General features: G+C 42.4%; 1 pseudogene; it reads right to left on the bottom strand.

Moving 5' to 3' along the window:
- Positions 1-12,998: 12,998 nt before the first annotated feature.
- LOC115044564 (uncharacterized) lies at positions 12,999-18,049 on the bottom strand (annotated as a pseudogene).
- Positions 18,050-18,267: the final 218 nt, after the last annotated feature.

Raw genomic sequence — 18,267 nt, 5'->3', positions numbered from 1 at the left:
CACCATCTCTTCTACAGGGAGATGATTTGTTGTCTTTCCTACCTTTCCAACTGACGCAGGTCAGGTAAGACTTTACAATCCCTCTGTCACTGAAAAATACAGTGCTTGGTGCAACAGCTGCAAGACATCAGACTTCAGTCTAAGAAAAGGTTATCAGTAACAGTCTACTACACTCTGAGGAAGACAGTTTTAATTATTTAAAAGACATTCAAAAATTAATTGTGCTTGTTCTTGCATAAGGTCACTGTGGTCTGGAGCCAATCCCAGCAATCCCAGCGTGCATTTGGTAAAAGAATTGATTGCTTTATGGGTGCGTCTACAGTCAAGACTTCCTTATCCAAATGAACCGTAGGTGGATTCACACCTACTGTTAGCATGCTTCCTGGGAAAAAAACCAAGAATGCTTTAACTGCTTAGTCAAAACAAAGAAAAGAAAGAAAATCCAGTTTATTATAAGTGTATCCTTTGTTTAATATTTTATTATTGAAAGCATAATCTAGAGGTAGGTTTGGAGTGAATAACATATCTTAGATCACATCTTAGATCTTCTGTAAGGGAAAACAATCAGGCCGTGGATTCATCAGGCTGAACCAAGCTGACCCTCTTCTATGTATCTTGGACAGGGGGAAAACAGACCGACCCCTGTGCTGCTTCCACACACACTTCATCCAGTCTTGGAGGGCACTGGTAATAAAGGCCAGGTTCACACAAGAGGCAGCAGTCAGTTAGCTGGTGTTCCTGAGATACTCACCATGTTGATGCAGTATACAAATATTGTTCAAATCAAGGTGCATTATTAACAATATAAATTAACCAGTCTTTTCTGTACCTGAAGCCAGTACGATTTTGTGTCATAGGTGAGGCCATGGAAGCAGGATGGTCCATGGTAGAGACGCAGTGAGCTTTTCATATAATTTAGGTAGAAGATCAGATCTATAGATTCCATCCATCCATGCACTGATCCAAGGCTAAATGTTATATAGTTTCCCTCTAGAAACCACACCAGAAAAGGTTTGGATGTTGGAGGTTATCCTTGACACTGCATATGTGTGAAATGTGTGAACTCCCTACCTCACTGTGTTGAACAAACTGTGTGGATAATGACAAGAAAACATGCAAACAAGTGATCATGTTGAAAGAGTCCACAATGACTCAGTAAAGCATTAGGCGCCATGATGTTGGAGTGATTTATCCAGTCAGCATTCACACTCAGCCCAGCTGTGCAGCTCTGCATTTCCCATGGTGGTCCCTGTTCTGAGGGCTATTTTCTGCCAGCTTAACTGCAGTGACAGGATACCACCTGACAGGTGCAGATGGGTAGCGCCGTGCAAAGTGACATCGGCCTTTCCTGGAGCAGGGGGGCACAACAGCACTGAGCGATGGTCTATTGTGTAATGGAGCGTGCAAATGTGTGTGTGTGTGATAGAGGACATAAAATAGAATATATTTCAAACTGGTAGGTAATCAGTCAAAAGTCCATATGGCCTAAAGGTAGACCTCTATGTGATCTTTGATCATAAATCAGGTCCAGGTTCTATGTTAATACAGTGAATGCATCACAGGTTTCAGTTCACAGAGAAACACTCACAATCTGTATTCAGAAACTGAGCTTTAAAACCAGCTGGCAGGACTTCTGTGACTTTGGCACAACAATTCAGTCACTGCCCCTCAGCAATGCCCCAAGCCCAAGACCTAGAGCAATAATTTAAAAATTCAAAAGTCAAGTCAAATCTGATTTAGCAATGTAGCGCCAAATCACAACAAAGTTACATCAAGGCACTTTACATATAGAGCAGGTATAGACCAAACTCTTTATAAAATTAAAATAATGAAGACATTCTTTATATCCTTCTAGAATTAATATTTGAAGAACTCCCCAGAGTAGCTTTATCATCATTAGGATTTAGATGAAATAACCTTCCAAGTATGTTTCCGCTCCTCTGTTCTCCAACAGTGTTTTATCAACTTTACCACAGAGCAGAGGAACAGGGGGATCTGTGGCAGATTGTGGATTATCTCACTTTTTTCTTTTTTGTTTTCATATATCATTCTTCACAAAAGCAAACAAAGAGATAATGCAAGATGTTCAGCCAGCACACACTGAGGAAACATCTGTCATCTAAATGCACAATATCAAATGCATCTAATTCAAAGGGACAGATTGAAGAAACGGTCAGGATCTAATTTCTTTGTTTCAAACATCAAACAGTGTTGTAGTTTTCACTGTTTAAATCTGTGCGTATCATCTATCCTCTTCAAGCATCTCTTATCAGTCACCTCTGCTTTTTTGCATTCAATGAACCACGGGAAAAAAGTCCTCTCAATGTTGTCCAAGGATAACGCAGGCTGTTTGTTCACCAGCAACTCAAAGCTGAACTACTTTTGATGAAGCTTCTGGAGCATGAACAGTGTCCTCAGATTACCTCAGCCAGCTCAACCTGTAGACTTCCTGTGCACTGGGACGTTAAATCGGAAATGTAACGGAAACTGATGCACTTTCATTTGAAAATAATGAATAACAAAATGATAATGATGATAATTATTATAATACCAAAGCTTTAAAGAGCCTGGCATTTTTATATTTGTAAATTTTGCTATCACACATGACCAATGTTAGCTTCAAATCTTATCCCAAAGGCCTACTTTACACTGATCAGAACCCACTGGGACTTGTAAGAAGTGGAAAAGGCAACAGTCAGTATTTAGACCAGTTTCCGATATCTCAAATAAGTCAAGTTACACACATGACTCAAATTTTCCCAGTGTAAGGTTTTTAGAGCAGCGTAAACAAAGCTTTTATTTCTCCAGCATGGTGGTATTAAACCAATAAAGCCATACCTTCCACTGATCAGAAGTGTCTCATAGAGGCTCCAACACTTTAACAAAAGCATCATCCCGGAGATGATTTATTTAATCACATTTGTGATTTTGCTCCTTGCAGTTTTATATTGTTATTGGTAACAGACAAGGAAACTTGGTGGAGGTGGAGAGGAGGTGAATCAACTGAACAATACGAAGTGCTGACCACTCTCTTTATCCAACAGAGGGGAGATGGCTGCCCTCCCTGAGCCTGGTTCTGCCCGAGGTTTCTGCCTCAAGTTTTCTCCTTGCGACTGTCACTAAGTGAAGAGGGATATGTTGGGTCTCTTTAACAACTCCATAGAGTTTGATCTAGACCTGCTCTAAGTGTAAAGTGCCATGATGTAATTTTCTTATGATTTGGTGCTATATAAATAAATCTGATTTGATTTGATTCGATCTCTAAAGCTGGACATTTTAACATGGGAGTCTAAGGGGACTAACTGACTATTGGAGCCAGTCGCTAGTAATCTGTAACCTGTTAAGCCCTGACCATATTTTCAGGAAAAATTCCTAAAAAGTCATACCCAAAGTAAAAGAAGAGTTGCTCCACAATAATAAGGTTCATATGCATGTTCTTGGGGTCTAGGGACATCTACAGACCTCAGACAATCTGTTGCCTGTCAAAATTTACTGTCAAAAAAGCCAAATTATACTTACTATGATTTCACTTACAAAAGCAACAAAAGGGGAAAATATCAAAGAGGGGTGAATATTATTTATAGGCATTGTATTTATAGGAGAAGGTGGAGGCGATGAGGAGTGGGGATCTGGATCTGACCTGCTCTCTACTCTATCTGGATTTTTTGGTACTGGTGGTCAAACAAAAAATACTCACAAACTTGAAATGACTGAGATTGAGGCAATAAATCAAGTGACAAGTACAGTAAGTTTCTCATTGACCACAATACAGTCTGACGAGTTTTTACAACTAATGGGGTCACCACCCGATGGATATTAGATAGAATGCAGATTTAAGGCTCTTCAGCACTAACTTCTTTTTATGGACCATTAGAGTCTAAGTCCTTTTTTATAGCCAGTCTATGGTAACCTCTCTTGTGTGCTGTACACAGCCTGTCACTTCTTCCCTCTGCAATGCAATGTCAGCAGATATGATGTCTAAAATCAGAGCCTGAAAAAGGCATTGTGTTTACTCTTGTGGACACAACCTTCAGCACTGGATCCTGAGGGCTCCTCTTTGTTTAGAGAAGGGGGAATTACCAGCATGGTTTTATCCCTGAGCTGCAGCTGTCAGTTGACCTTTCACTAATTCACCTCTTCTCGTTACCTTCTGATAATCCTGTTCTTGCCTCTTTCTTCTTTCTTCCCTTTGTTTACATCAACCCTATATATGATTACAAATCAGGCCTGAGCCTGTTAAGTCAGCAGCAGTGAGCCAGCATATATGGATAGAGTTTGCAGGTGGATTTTTTATGTGTGCTTCCCCTGTCATGATCTTCCAGAGGGGAGCCTGCACTCACTAATGGGTTTCTGGTTTTAACTCACAAACTACGTACTGATGTGAAGAAGCTGTAAGGTTAATCTGTGCGCATTTGAAGTCAGGACTGTGCTTAATTGACTGACTCTTTTCCCTTGTTGCTCCCTTCTTCTCTCCTTTATTCTCTCAGTCTCTTTTCCCCAAACAAACACACAAGATATGTGAAATGGGACAAACAAGGATCCAAAAGCAGCACACAAGAAACAACTGATAAATTTGGAGTGTTTTTTATTGCCAAGTGTAATTTAAGGTAGACCAACGGTTTATCATAGGTTAACTTGAAGCTGAGAGTGTAGGGAAGGGATTAGAGGGCATCCAGCTTGATGTTCGGGGACACAACAGGCTCAGTTTTCCAGTCTGTGGGTTTTCTGATCCAAAGAGGGGACTCAGTCCAATCCTTTTGGAAAAAATGGGACTACAACAAGAGGCAGGAATCAAAAAAGGTGTCATCCATTCAGATATAAATGCTGGGCCGCCATACACAAGCAGAGGAACAATCCAGCAAAGAGTGATGGGAGAGTGGAGCTATATGGGGGAGAGACCAGATGAAGCCAATTGAGCTTATTGCAGTGGACCAGAGTGAGAGTGTGTGATAAGTGGTAGCGCTCAGCGTCATCAGGAGTGTTAACAAACCCCAAACTGTGACAATATATATGCCTAGGCCAGGGGTCACCAACTCCAGTTGATGACTCAACTTGTCATCACGTTCTGCTGAGGTCTGATAAGGAGCCACTCTTTTGAATCAGGTGTGTTGGAGAAGTGTAACATCTAAAACATGCAGGGCAAATCAAATTAAATCAAATCAAATCAGATTTATTTGTATAGCGCCAAATCATAACATTTGTTACATCAAGGCACTTTACATATAGAGCAGGTCAAGACCAAACACTTTTTTATTTATTAATTATTTAAAGAGACCCAACAGATCCCCGATGAGCAAGCACTTGGTGACAGTGGCAAGGAAAAACTTCCTTTAAGAGGCAGAAACCTCGAGCAGAACCAGGCTCAGGGGGGGCGGCCATCTGCTTCGACCGGTTGGGTTGAGAGTGGGAGAGAGAGAGAGAGAAAGATTTGATTCTTAATCAAACTTTAATTTGTCAATTCAATAACAAAACAAGAGTATTCTTTCAGTTTATCCACCATGACTAGAAATATATATGTACACACATTTCTATGCATGAATGCACACATACCTATATACACATATATACACACACATAAATACACTTACATACACATATACATATATACACATGAGTGGATGAATGAATGGCTACACTTGCTGATGGAGGAGGTCTCCATAGACGAGCTGCCACTCTGTCACAGAGAGCATCTCCCCCGCGCACCTCCCCACAACACACCACACCTGCTGGAACCTGTTCACGTTATCTGTTGTCTTAACCTTGATTTTATCATACACTTAAAAACAGGAATCACATCAACGTTCATCCCCTCGTCTAGTTTTCTCTTTTGACTCACATATATATATACCGTCATCTTGGCCTGTCCTAACAGAAAGTTTAAAAGTTGACATTTGTGTTTCTGTTGGTGCATGTATTTAAAACCAAAGATAAAAACCTGTCCTGTAAAAACTTCTCCATATTTACTAAAAAGGGGTTAGGGTTAGGGTTAGTTCAAAGTCTTTACCATCATGTGGTAGAAGGACTTTCCTGAGGTGCCCTCCATAGAAACCCCTCCAGAGTCAGCATCTCCCAGGAGAGGTGCAGAGCAGTCTTTAAAATCCAGGAGCAGTTTGAGGGCAGGAAACGGGTCAGAGCCGTCCACCAGCAGTGTACCGTTGTGGAAGTCAGTCAGCAGAGAGCGCTGATGCCCGGTCAGCTGTGACTACCAGTGTCCCAACAGTTGACCAACAACCCACGCAGACCTCAGTCCCAGCTGAGCAGCCTGTTTACTAGGGTCCTCGAGCCGAGGTCCAGCCAGCTCCACCACCTGCCCCAGCGTGGAGACTCCTGCGGCGTTAAGCCTCCTGGATAGGGTGAGGCCCCCTCAGACAGGACAGTCCAGTAGGCCTCCAAACAGCACAGGTTCTCTGAGGAGCCATGACAGTGAACTGGCCTGTTCCAGTCTCTGTTTCCTCAGGAGAGTCCATACAGAGAAAACACTCCTGTAGAAGGGTGGCAGGGATGATGTTCCAACCTGTTTGGAGTTCATGAGGAACAGAGGAAGATCCAGTCCCAAACTGCCACACCGCTGCAGGATTAAACAGCCCAGGGGCTTCCACACCAGGTCCGCAGGTCCAGTGAGCAGTCTCTGAATGAACTGTAGCCGGAAGGTGGCGCCCCTGCTGGCCAGATGTACCAGGCCCTGTCCCACCTCCTCTTTAGATTAAAACAAAACCCCCCGAGGAGCCCAGTGCAACCTGTCCCAGAAAAAATAAAAAACCCGCTGAACCTGTAACAGGAGAAAGGCTGGGGGATCAACACAGGACACCCGGTGCCACAGAGCAGAGGACACAAGATTATTTATGATGAGGACACGACCTCTAAAAGACAGTTTAGGTAAAATCCACTTCCACTTTGTTAGCCGATCTTTGACCCTTTCTAAAACACCGTCCCAGTTTTTCTTTAAAAAAGTTTCAGGTATTTCAGCCCCTCAGTTTTCCACACTAACCCTCTAGGCAGCATGAGCCGATCCCCCAGGCTGTCCCCCACCATGACAGCCTCACTCTTTCCCAGTTAACTCTGGCTGAGGAGATAAAACCAAAACGTTTTATATTATTTACGAGAACATCAATGTCATTTTTGCACTTAACAAGGACAATAAGATCATCCGTGTAAGCAGACAGTTTGAAAGGGACGTTTCAACCAGGAAACCGCACCCAGCTCAGCTCAGCACTCGGCTCTAAGCTTGTGTAGCAGGGGCTTGATGGCCAGTGAGTATAGCATGCCAGGCAGGGGGCAGCCCTGCCTGACCCCCCTCTGGATACTGAACGGATCACTCAGACCACCGTTGATTTTTAAAACACTCGTAATGTCACTGTACAGAACCCGGATCTTGGCCATGAAACCCTGGTTGAACCCAAGAGCAGCTAATGTCTGCCAGAGGTACTGGTGGTGTTCAACCCGGTCAAAAGCCTTTTCCTAATCTATTGAAATCAGACCAGTGTCTACGGCCAATAATCTGGAGAGGTCCATAACGTCACAAATTTGAGCGACATTTTCACTGATGATCCTGCGGGGCACACAGTAAGTCTGGTCAGGGTGCACTATGGACGCCATCACCTCTCTCAGTCTCGTGGCCAGGGCTTTGGAGAAGATCTTGTAGTCTGTGCACAGCAGCAACAGTTCTTCCGCTCCTGCAGGTCTCCTTTCTTGGGCAGGAGCGGGATGATGTCCCTCCTGTAGCTTGGAGGCACTTGCCCTTTCTGCAGGCTGTCAGAAACCATCTCCAGTAGGTCTTCTCGGGCCAGAAAGTCTTGTAAAAGTCTACAGGAAGACCGTTGATGCCTGGAGCCCTGCCACTCTGTAGACTCATCAAGGCTATGTGCAGTTCTGTTAGAGTCAGCTCAGCCTCCAATAATAAAGACTGGTGAGGAAGCTGCTGTGCACATCTGGATTGTTGTTCCACTCACTCCTGTATAGATTTCTGTAGTAGTCAGCAGCAAACTTCCTGATGTTCGACTCTCCAGAGATCTCAGAGCTGCTGCTGGAGCGCAGGGAGTGGATGATTTTCCTCTGTCCATTTTTCTGCTCCAGCTCAAAGAAGAAACATGAGTGGGCGTCCATCTGAGAGATGTTCAGGAAACCAGAGCTCCCTGTGCTCTGACGCCCAGCAGGTTGGCTATGGCTGACTTTTTAGACTTGAGGGTATTTAAAATACCCTGATCACCTGTAGAATATGCTAAAGTCTGCAGTTCTACCCTCTGAGTCTCCAGATCCTTCAAAGATTGGGTTGTGTCTCTTGTGACATTGCAAGTGAACTGCTGGCAAAGCTGTTTAATTTTGGCTTTGCCACCATCCCACCACTGCTGGATGGAGGCAAACTCAGGTTTGCTTTCTTTGTGAAGGCCCCAAAAGAAGTTAAAAGCGTTTTTAAAAGAACTGTCACTGAGCAGGGTACTGTTAAAATGCCAGTAGGCGCTGCGTGTGCGAATGTTTCTAATTAAAACAGAACACGAAACGAGGCAGTGGTCAGAAAAACCTACTGGCTGAATGTGTCTTTAAAAACACTAACATGATGTTTAAAAGAGTAGAATCTGTGTAGTCTGGTCAGGGATAAAAACCTTTCTCTGCCTGTTATTTCCGTGGAGGACTCTCCATACATCCTGGAGCTCATGAGTCTGTACCAGCTGTCTGAGCCTGTGTGATGATCCGGGGTGAGGCTCTGGGTGATTCCTGTCCAGATCTGGGTTTTCTGTACAGTTAAAACAAATACTCCTCACTCCTGCTGGCTCTCAGAACATCACATAAAACAGGCCCATCCTGTCCACCTGACTGGTCGGTGCATAGATGTTTAAAAATACTAATTTCATAAAAAGCTCTGACCTTCAGTAAAACCCTTGGTATGATCTCCTCTACCTCGGTGAATAGAGGTAAAAAACTCTTCCCGAATAAAATGCCCACTCACTTCACTGCAGCTGGATTTGTGACTTAAAATGACACCCCCATTAAAAGCCCTCCAGTCGCTCTTGTTGTCGCTCTCGTTGTCTGCACTGCTGTGTGTCTCCTGCACAACAAAACGCTCAACCTCTTAATCTCATCATTTTAAAAACAGCAGCTCTTTTTTTTCAGCCCTGGCTCCATTCAGGTTAAGGCTGCCGAGTTTAAAATCACCCATGAATGGAGAGATTAAAAGGAAACTGCAGTAAAAACACAAATAAAAACGAGGGATGGGCATAAAAACTGTTTCATCATTATTGATGACATCATCATTACTGAGGATTTGTGCTTCAGCTCTTCCAACCATTTTCCTCAGCCTGTAGATCTCCTGATCTGTCAGCTCTTCCAAACTTCCTGACTTACGGGTCAGGAGCCTGGCTGACTGAATGAAGAGGTCCAGATCAGGGAAATACCCTTCAATCATTGGGATTCTGGCACCTTTAGTTATTTCAAAAAACGATTTAATTTCAGTTGGAGAGTAAAAACTATGCTGCTCCTCCTGAGTCAGACACACATTAGTCTGGTACTCTGTAACAGTTTCTTTCTCTTTTATTAACTTTTTGGTTTTCATATTTCTCTGTGAGGAGTCTGGAATTTCTTTTCTGTGATATCTTTAAAAGTTCATCAGATATGTCATTATTATCGATGAACTCCTCCATCACTGCCTCAGTGGACGACTTTTCACTGCTCTGTTTCTGTACTTAAACATTTTCATCATATTGAACCGGGGTGTCCTTAACACCCTCTACCAGGGCCGGAACCGGAGCCCCACCAGCCTCTCCGGGCAGGAGTGGACCGGGTGCCCCTCCAGACCGCAGCCAAAGCACTTCATGGTCTCCGAAGTGGCGAAGACCATGTAGCTGAAACCTTCCACCCGGAAGGAGAACGACAGGTTCAGGGGGCTTGTTGTGTCTTTCAGGATCAGGTCCACCTGTCTCCGGTGACACACGACATGTTTAAGCTGCGGGGACTTGCAGCCCAAAGACACCATTTTTATCTGGGACACTATTTGACCGTACCGGGACAGCTCTTCAGCCGGAGCGTCATTTCTGATGAATGGGGGAGCATTGTAAATCGTCACCCTGGTGGCCAAGCTAACAAGGGGCAGGACGGGAGTGAAGCTGTCGTGGATTACTACACCTTTCTCCACCACCTCGCTAACCTTAGCCGTGCCATCCAGGAACATGACGACGACTCCTTTCATCCTGGAGGCCGACACCACCTGTCCCACCGCTAAACCGGCCTCATCCACGGAGCAGCTTCACAGCCTGACGCCGAGTCCGCTCCTCCAGCTCTGCCAGCACCACGGGCATCGTGCCGAAGCACTTACCCACAAAAGACACACACTACAGCACCCACACACCACACACACTTAGAAGACAAAAGGCGACAAAAAATAAGTACACACACTGAAAAAAGATATGAAAAGTTTGAAAAAAACTACTTTCCACCCGCAAACGTTCACTCCGCCATTCACTCAGAGAGAGAGAGGGTGAGAGAGGCATGGGGGGCTGGGTGTAGGCAGGAACAAGTTCATGGAGATGAGCTGTAGTACAGAATTGATAAAGATATGGGACCAGCAGGTGTTGCAGGAACATGGGATGGTGATGAGTCACCACCTGCAGGATGAGGACAGGGAGAGAGAGGAGAGGAACTGGGAGAGACAGAGACTTTGGCAGAACATGGTTAGTAAATGCAGTATAAATGCTTAGAACTGGGTGAAACCAGTGATCCCCTTAGCTCTAAGCAGTGATGATTTTATGAACTTTTTTACAGATAAAATTCTCACGATCAGAGAAAGAATTTATCAGCTCTTGCCTACGTTAGATAAAAATCCCCTACTGAATACAGCAACTCCTGAATCAGCTGCAACGCCTCTTTTACATTTGGAATCATTCTCAACTCTGAATCTCTCAGAGCTAGCTTCTATAGTTTCATCATCCAGACCGTCAACCTGTCTATTAGACCCAGTACCAAGTAGCCTCTTTAAAGAGATCTTTTATTTAATTGAGCCGCCCTTTGATTAAACTGGCTTTATTTCTGGGTTATGTACCTCAGGCTCTTAAAACTGCGGTCATCAAACTTGAAAATTGCTAAAGAGTCTGCCCCCCAAACCAATACTGGAAGTTGGTTCCATAGAAGAGGAGCCTGATAATTGAACGATCTGCCTCCAGATTTACTCTTGGAGACTCTAGGAACCACAAGTAAACCTCCATCTAGAGAGCTGAGTGGCCTGCTAGGACAGTAAGGAACTATGAGCTCTCTGAGATATGATGGCGCTTGGCCATTAAGAGCTTTATACGTTAAAAGAAGGATTTTGAATTCTACTCTATATTTTACTGTCAGCCAATGAAGAGCAGCTAACACAGGAGAGATATGATCTCTTTTCCTAGTTCCTGTTAATATTCATGCAGCAGCGTTCTGAAATAACTGAAGGCCTTTTAGAGATTTGTTTGGACATCCAGATAGTAATGAGTTACAGTAGTCCAGCCTAGAAGTTACAAATGCATGGACTAGTTTTTCTGCAGCATCCTGAGAAAGGATGTTTCTGATTTTCCTAATGTTTCTCAGGTGGAAGAAAGCTGCCCGACTAACTTGTTTTATGTCAGACCGTCAACCTGTCTATTAGACCCAGTACCAACTAGCCTCTTTAAAGAGATCTTTTATGTAATTGAGCCGTTTATTCTAGATTTGGTTAATCTGACTTTATTTCTGGGTTATGTACCTCAGGCACTTAAGACTGCGGTCATCAAACCCCAGCTTAAAAAGCCTAATCTTGATCCAGATGTTTTGGCAAACTATAGACCCATATCAAACCTTCCATTTATTTCTAAAATCATTGAGAAAGCTGTAGCAAAACAACTACACGAGCATCTGGATGGGAACAGTTTGTTTGAAGAGTTTCAGTCAGGATTTAGAGCCCATCATAGCACAGAAACAGCGCTGGTTAAAGTCTCCAATGACATTCTAATGGCCTCAGACAATGGATCAGCCTCCATACTTCTCCTTCTAGATCTTAGTGCTGCATTCGACACCATAGATCAGAATATTTTACTACAGAGACTGGAACATGAAATTGGAATTAAAGGAACTGCACTAAAGTGGTTCAAATCCTACTTATCAGATAGACATCAGTTTGTTCATGTAAACAACGGCTCCTCCTCATGTACTGTAGTCAGTCATGGAGTCCCGCAGGGTTCGGTACTTGGACCAATCCTCTTTACGCTTTATCTGCTTCCTGCTTCCTCTAGGCAAGCAGATTGCCTGTCCTCTACATCCAAGTTACACAAGCATAATCTGTGTCCTTTCCCTAGTTGTACAAGCACTTTCACTGTCCTCTGCCTGATTACGCCCAGGCCATTTTCAGAAAAACATTGCATAACCTGCCATATTATGATATTACCATTTAGGGAAAATGTATACACAGAATACATTATACAAAAATACAGAATACAAAATTTTATACACGTGATAATTTAAGGTCAGAATTTATTTGGTCAAACATTTTTTTGTAATTCATAGTCAATCCCAACCGACATAACAGACACAAAAATTCAATGCATCACACATTATGTGTGATTATACACTTGGCCAGTAGATGGTTTTGCGTGCATGAAGCTTCGAGAAATTAGGGTTAGGGTTCACCTTGGAACTTGATGATTTTGTTTTAACTTTATCTCTTGTGTTTAGGAGAGACATTTTATATCCCTGCAGCAATGGTACAGTCCAGTTGCTTCTAATAGACTGCTGATGGAAGAGCTATTTAAGCAGTTGCTTTATAGCTGTCAGGGGATTAGGACGTCAGTGTGTAGCTGTGTGCACATGATGAAAGTTTAAGTGGAGTTTTTGATCAGTTAACTATTGGGGTTTTGTTGGTGCTTTTTGTACATATTTCTTTTTGTTTTTTTATGTTACATGTGCAGCATGGTGCCACGTTTTGTAAATAAACCACCTTGTGATACTTGAACAAGGTTTCCTGTGTCTGCCTCCTACCAAATGACCAGCCACTCTGGTCAAGCTACCTACACAAACCATCTGTCCTTTCTGTCCAGGATCTTGACCGTGCTGTCTTCAAAGGAATGTGGCTTTTTCTTTAGATGGGAATAAACAGCTGAGACTGGACCTGAGGAGTTTCTTCTGTGCCCTTCTAGGCAACATTATCAGGAAACACAGCATCAACTTCCACTGCTACGCAGCCGATGCTGTACCTATCAATGAAGCCAAATGAAGTCAGTCAGATAGTCAGACTGCAGACATGTCTTGAAGACATAAAAGTCTGGATTACTGGAAATTTTTTACTTCTCAACTCTGACAAAACAGAAGTTATTGTACTCGGTCCTAAGCACCTCAGAAAAATACTATCTAATCATCTCATCAGTCTGGACGGCATCAGTTTGGCTTCCAGCTCCACTGTAAGAAACCTTGGAGTAATTTTTGACCAGGACACGTCCTTTGTCCCTCACATAAAACAAGTTAGTCGGGCAGCTTTCTTCCACCTGAGAAACATTAGGAAAATCAGAAACATCCTTTCTCAGGATGATGCAGAAAAACTAGTCCATGCATTTGTAACTTCTAGGCTGGACTACTGTAACTCATTACTATCTGGATGTCGAAACAAATCTGTGAAAGGCCTTCAGTTGATTCAGAACACTGCTGCATGAATATTAACAGGAACTAGGAAAAGAGATCATATCTCTCCTGTTAGCTGCTCTTCATTGGCTGCCAGTAAAATACAGAGTAGAATTTAAAATCATTCTGTTCACATATAAAGCTCTTAATGGCCAAGCTCCATCATATCTCAGAGAGCTAATAGTTCCTTACTGTCCTAGCAGGCCACTCCCCTCTCTAGATGGAGGTTTACTTGTGGTTCCTAGAGTCTCCAAGAGTAAATCTGGAGGCAGATCGTTCAGTTATCAGGCTCCTCTTCTATGGAACCAACTTCCAGCATCGGTCCGGGGGGCGGACTCTTTAGTAACTTTCAAGACCGGGCTTAAAACTTTCCTGTATGACAGAGCTGATAGTTAAAAAGTTAAAGTCCTCTACTCTTTAGGTATGCTGCTGTGGGCCGAGGCTGCTGGGGGAAGGACTGAGCTTCTCTCTCTCTCTCTCCCTCTTGCTCGCTCTCCTTTCCTCCCCCCTTGCATGCGTTGATGAGAACCATTCTTCTTAAAAAAACACAGTTTCACCCAGTTCTAAGCATTTATACTGCATTTACTAACCATGTTCTGCCAAAGTCTCCCAGTTCCTCTCCTCTCTCTCCCTGTCCTCATCCTGCAGGTGGTGACTCATCTCCATCCCATGTTCCTGCAACACCTGCTGGTCCCATATTTTATGAATTCTGTTCTACAGCTCAGCTCCATGAACTTCATGCAGCAACATGTTCCTGCCTACACCCCCCCCCCCTCCAATGCCTATGTCACTCTCTCTCTCTCTCTCTCTCTCTCTCTCTCTCTCTCTCTCAACCCAACCGGTCGAGGCAGATGGCCGCCCCCCCCTGAGCCTGGTTCTGCTCGAGGTTTCTGCCTCTTAAAGGAAGTTTTTCCTTGCCACTGTTGCCAAGTGCTTGCTCATCGGGGGATCTGTTGGGTCTCTTTAAATAAATTTATAGTTTGGTCTAGACCTGCTCTATATGTAAAGTGCCTTGATGTAACTTTGTTATGATTTGGCGCTATACAAATAAATCTGATTTGATTTGATTTGATTTGTGTTGGGCCATGCATTTGTTTAAAGGTTTAGTCTCCCCGATATATAAGTTCTTGCATTCCTCACTGCATTGGATAGCATATACCAGGTTGCTTTTTTGATTGTGTGGTACCTTGTCCTTTGGATGTACCAGTTTTTGCCTGAGAGTGTTGCTGGGTTTGAAACTTACAGGGAGTTGATGTTTGTTAAAAATCCTCCTGAGTTTCTCTGAGACCACAGACACATGTTTATCTTTCATTTTCTCAGCATCATCTGAGTTGGTATTCTGACTAGTGCGTGCTGCAGTCTTGCCAAACGTCCAACTCGGATAGCCACAAGTTTTCAGGGCTCCCTTCAGATGTTTATGTTCCTCTACTTGGGCCAGAGTACAGGTTGGTACATTATCAGGCCTGTGTTGCAAGGCTCTGATAACTCCCAGTTTGTTCTCCAGTGGATGGTGTGAGTCAAAAAGTAGGTATTGGTCTGTGTGTGTGGGTTTCCTGTATACCCCAATGTGGAAGCCTCTGTCCTCATCAAAGTGAACATCACAATCCAGAAACGGTAAGTGGTTGTCTTTGACATCTTCTCTAGTGAACTTGATGTTTTCGTCCACTGAGTTGATGTGTTCAGTAAACGGTGAGCCCATAGCACAGCTGTGCTTTTGTCTGTAGAATTTGCTTTTAAACTGGAAATATGTGGTGTTGAGGCATAGATCCAATAACTGACAGATCTGGTCTGGTTTGAGATTGGTTATGTTTGCTATCTTGTTTTAAGTGATGCCTCACATTTTCCACTACCTCCAAGGTTGGAATGCAGGTGAATAAGGAGGTCACATCGTATGACACCATGGTTTCATCTTGTTCTATTTTGAAGCCTTTGGTTTTGTTCACAAAGTCTAGCGAGTTTTGGATGTGATGTGGTGTGTCCCAAACAAGATGTTGGCTACATGCTTAGCAATATTGTAAATTACAGAGTTTATGCTGCTACAATGGGTCTGAATGTACCCCTTCTTTATGGATCTTGGGGAGTCCGTATAGGCATGGGATGGTGTCTTGGGGATAGACGGAGATACTGTGGCCGGTCAAGGGCTCCATCTTGTAATTTTTGGAGGCATTCAATGACCTTCCTTTTGTAAACACTGGAAGGACCCTGTTTCAACATTCCATAGGTATTTGTGTCATTTAGTAGAGTGGTGACCTTAGAATGGTAGTCACTTGTGTTTAGAATTACTGTGCATCTCCCTTTGTCAGCTGGAAGGATAGTGATGTTCTAGTCCTTGCTCAGAGACACCACAGCTTTTCTTTCATGAATTGTGAGGTTTGAAGGTGGAGCCTTAGCATTGGACATAGTTGCTGACACCTTAAACCTGAGCTGTTCTGCTTCGGTTTCATTTCGTGCTAAGACCTCTCCTTCTTGGGGCGGGTGAGTTCCCTGTCAGTTAAGTTCTATACCCATCCGTCTACTAAGAGCCTACTAATCCTATTAATCAACCCCAGACCAAAATCTGGCTGCAGGTCTTTTGAAAGCCTCACTCTTAGTCTTTCCCACTCAGACTGGAAAGGTGAAAAACCAGTTCTGTTAGTTACAGTATACCGTCCACCTGGTCCGTACTCAGAATTCCTATCAGAGTTTTCTGAGTTTATATCAGAGTTAGTACTCAGTACAGATAAAATCATTATACTGGGAGATTTCAATATACATGTAGATGTAGAAAGCGACAGTCTTAGTGCCATAATGCCATATGTAAATTCAAATGAGGATTTCTCCCATACGCAGGTTGATGACCTTGTGATTAGCACTATGGCCACACTGTGTTTGAATCTCGACAATGCTGCCCCTCTCAAAAAGAAAGTATTCAATCTGAGGAGGATGGCTCCCTGGTTTAGTTACCAAATCCGTGCCTTAAAGCAGACATCAAGGAAATTAGAAAGAAACTGGCGTTCCATTAAGTCAGAAGAGTCTCACAGAGCCTGGAAAGACAGCCTAAAACATATAAAAAAGCTCTCCGCAGTGCTAGAAGTTCATATTACTCAGCACTCATAGAAGAAAACAAGAACAACCCCAGGTTTCTCTTCAGCACTGTAGCCAGGCTGACAGAGAGCCATAGCTCAGTTGAACCAGTGATCCCCTTAGCTCTAAGCAGTGATGATTTTATTAACTTTTTTATAGATAAAATTCTCATGATCAGCAAAAGAATTCATCAGCTCGTAGCTGAAGGTGTCGCCAAGTGCTTGCTCATCAGGGGATCTGTTGGGTCTCTTTAAATAATTTTATAAAGAGTTTGGTCTACACCTGCTGTATATGTAAAGTGTCTATATATAGCGCTATATAGCGCTATACAAATACATCTGATTTGATTTGAGTTATTTGTCAGTTATTTGTCTTTGTTTGCCTTTCTTTACCTTTGGGATGTTGGACTAGTTAATTTATTTGTTTTATTTAATTTATCATGATCAATTGTTTCAAATGCTTTCTTGATTTCAATAAATATTCCAACTGCACCATTCCTTTGTTCAAAAGTTTCCTTTCTTCAAATGCTTCTATTACTGCTTGTGATGTTGACCTACTTGTTCCGAAACCATTTTGACTGCCAGAGAGTAATTTCTGTTTAACTATGAATGTATCCAGCCTGTTATTGAATAGTTTCTCTAATATTTTGGAAAATTGTGGAAGTAAGGAGATGGGTCTGTAGTTGGTGAAATGATTTTTGTTCCCAGTTGTATACTACAGAATGACTAGGAATTTTCATTTTGTGTGGCAATACCCATTTGAAATAATAAATTACAAATGTATGTTTTGATATCCCTTCAACTACCTCTTTCACTATTGACATATCACTATCATTATAATCAGTGGACTTTTTCTTTTAGAATTATCAAATTAAATTAAATTAAATGTATTTACATTTTCAGCCATTTCATTGCTATTGTAAATTTCATTACCTTTATCAATAAAGTACTCCAGATAGTCTTGGTTAAAACCACTTCTTATAATACTGTTTAATATACTCCATATTCCTGTAATATTGTTTCTATTTTCATCCAATATGTTTCTATAATAATCCTTCTTGCTTTTCCTTATAATTCGAGTTAACTAATTTTTATATGCTTTATATTTATTTTGGCATCTTCAGTTCTCAGTCTTATAAATTCACCATATAGCGTATTGTTCTTTTTCAGGCGTTTTGCAAAGGCTTCGTGAGCCATGGACAGTTGCTATGTTTTATTTTTCTTGTATGCTCTTCAATTGGATAGCCTTTATCATATAATTGCTTAAATACACTTAAAAATATTCCATATGCATTGTCTGCATTGTTTACCTGATATAATTTGTCCCAATTATGTGCCAGTAATTCATTCTTGAATGTGTTTATCGCTACCTCTGACCTCATTCTCCTATATTCTATTTTCTTGTCTTTCTTTTGTTTCTGAAATTCTAGTCATAGGTAATAAACACAGGTAGATGATCACTGATATCATTGATTAGTATACCACTCATTGTTTTGTCTTCAATGTTATTAGTCTAAATGTTGTCAATCAGAGTTGACAGTTATTCTCTGGTGAGTTTTGGAAATAGTGTTAAACTGTCCATTGTATTTATAAATTCATC

This window comes from Echeneis naucrates, chromosome 6 (genome assembly GCF_900963305.1).
Source record: "Echeneis naucrates chromosome 6, fEcheNa1.1, whole genome shotgun sequence".
NCBI lineage: Eukaryota > Metazoa > Chordata > Actinopteri > Carangiformes > Echeneidae > Echeneis > Echeneis naucrates.
Note: the sequence above shows the minus strand (reverse complement) of the source record. Positions and strands in the feature narration are given on the sequence as shown.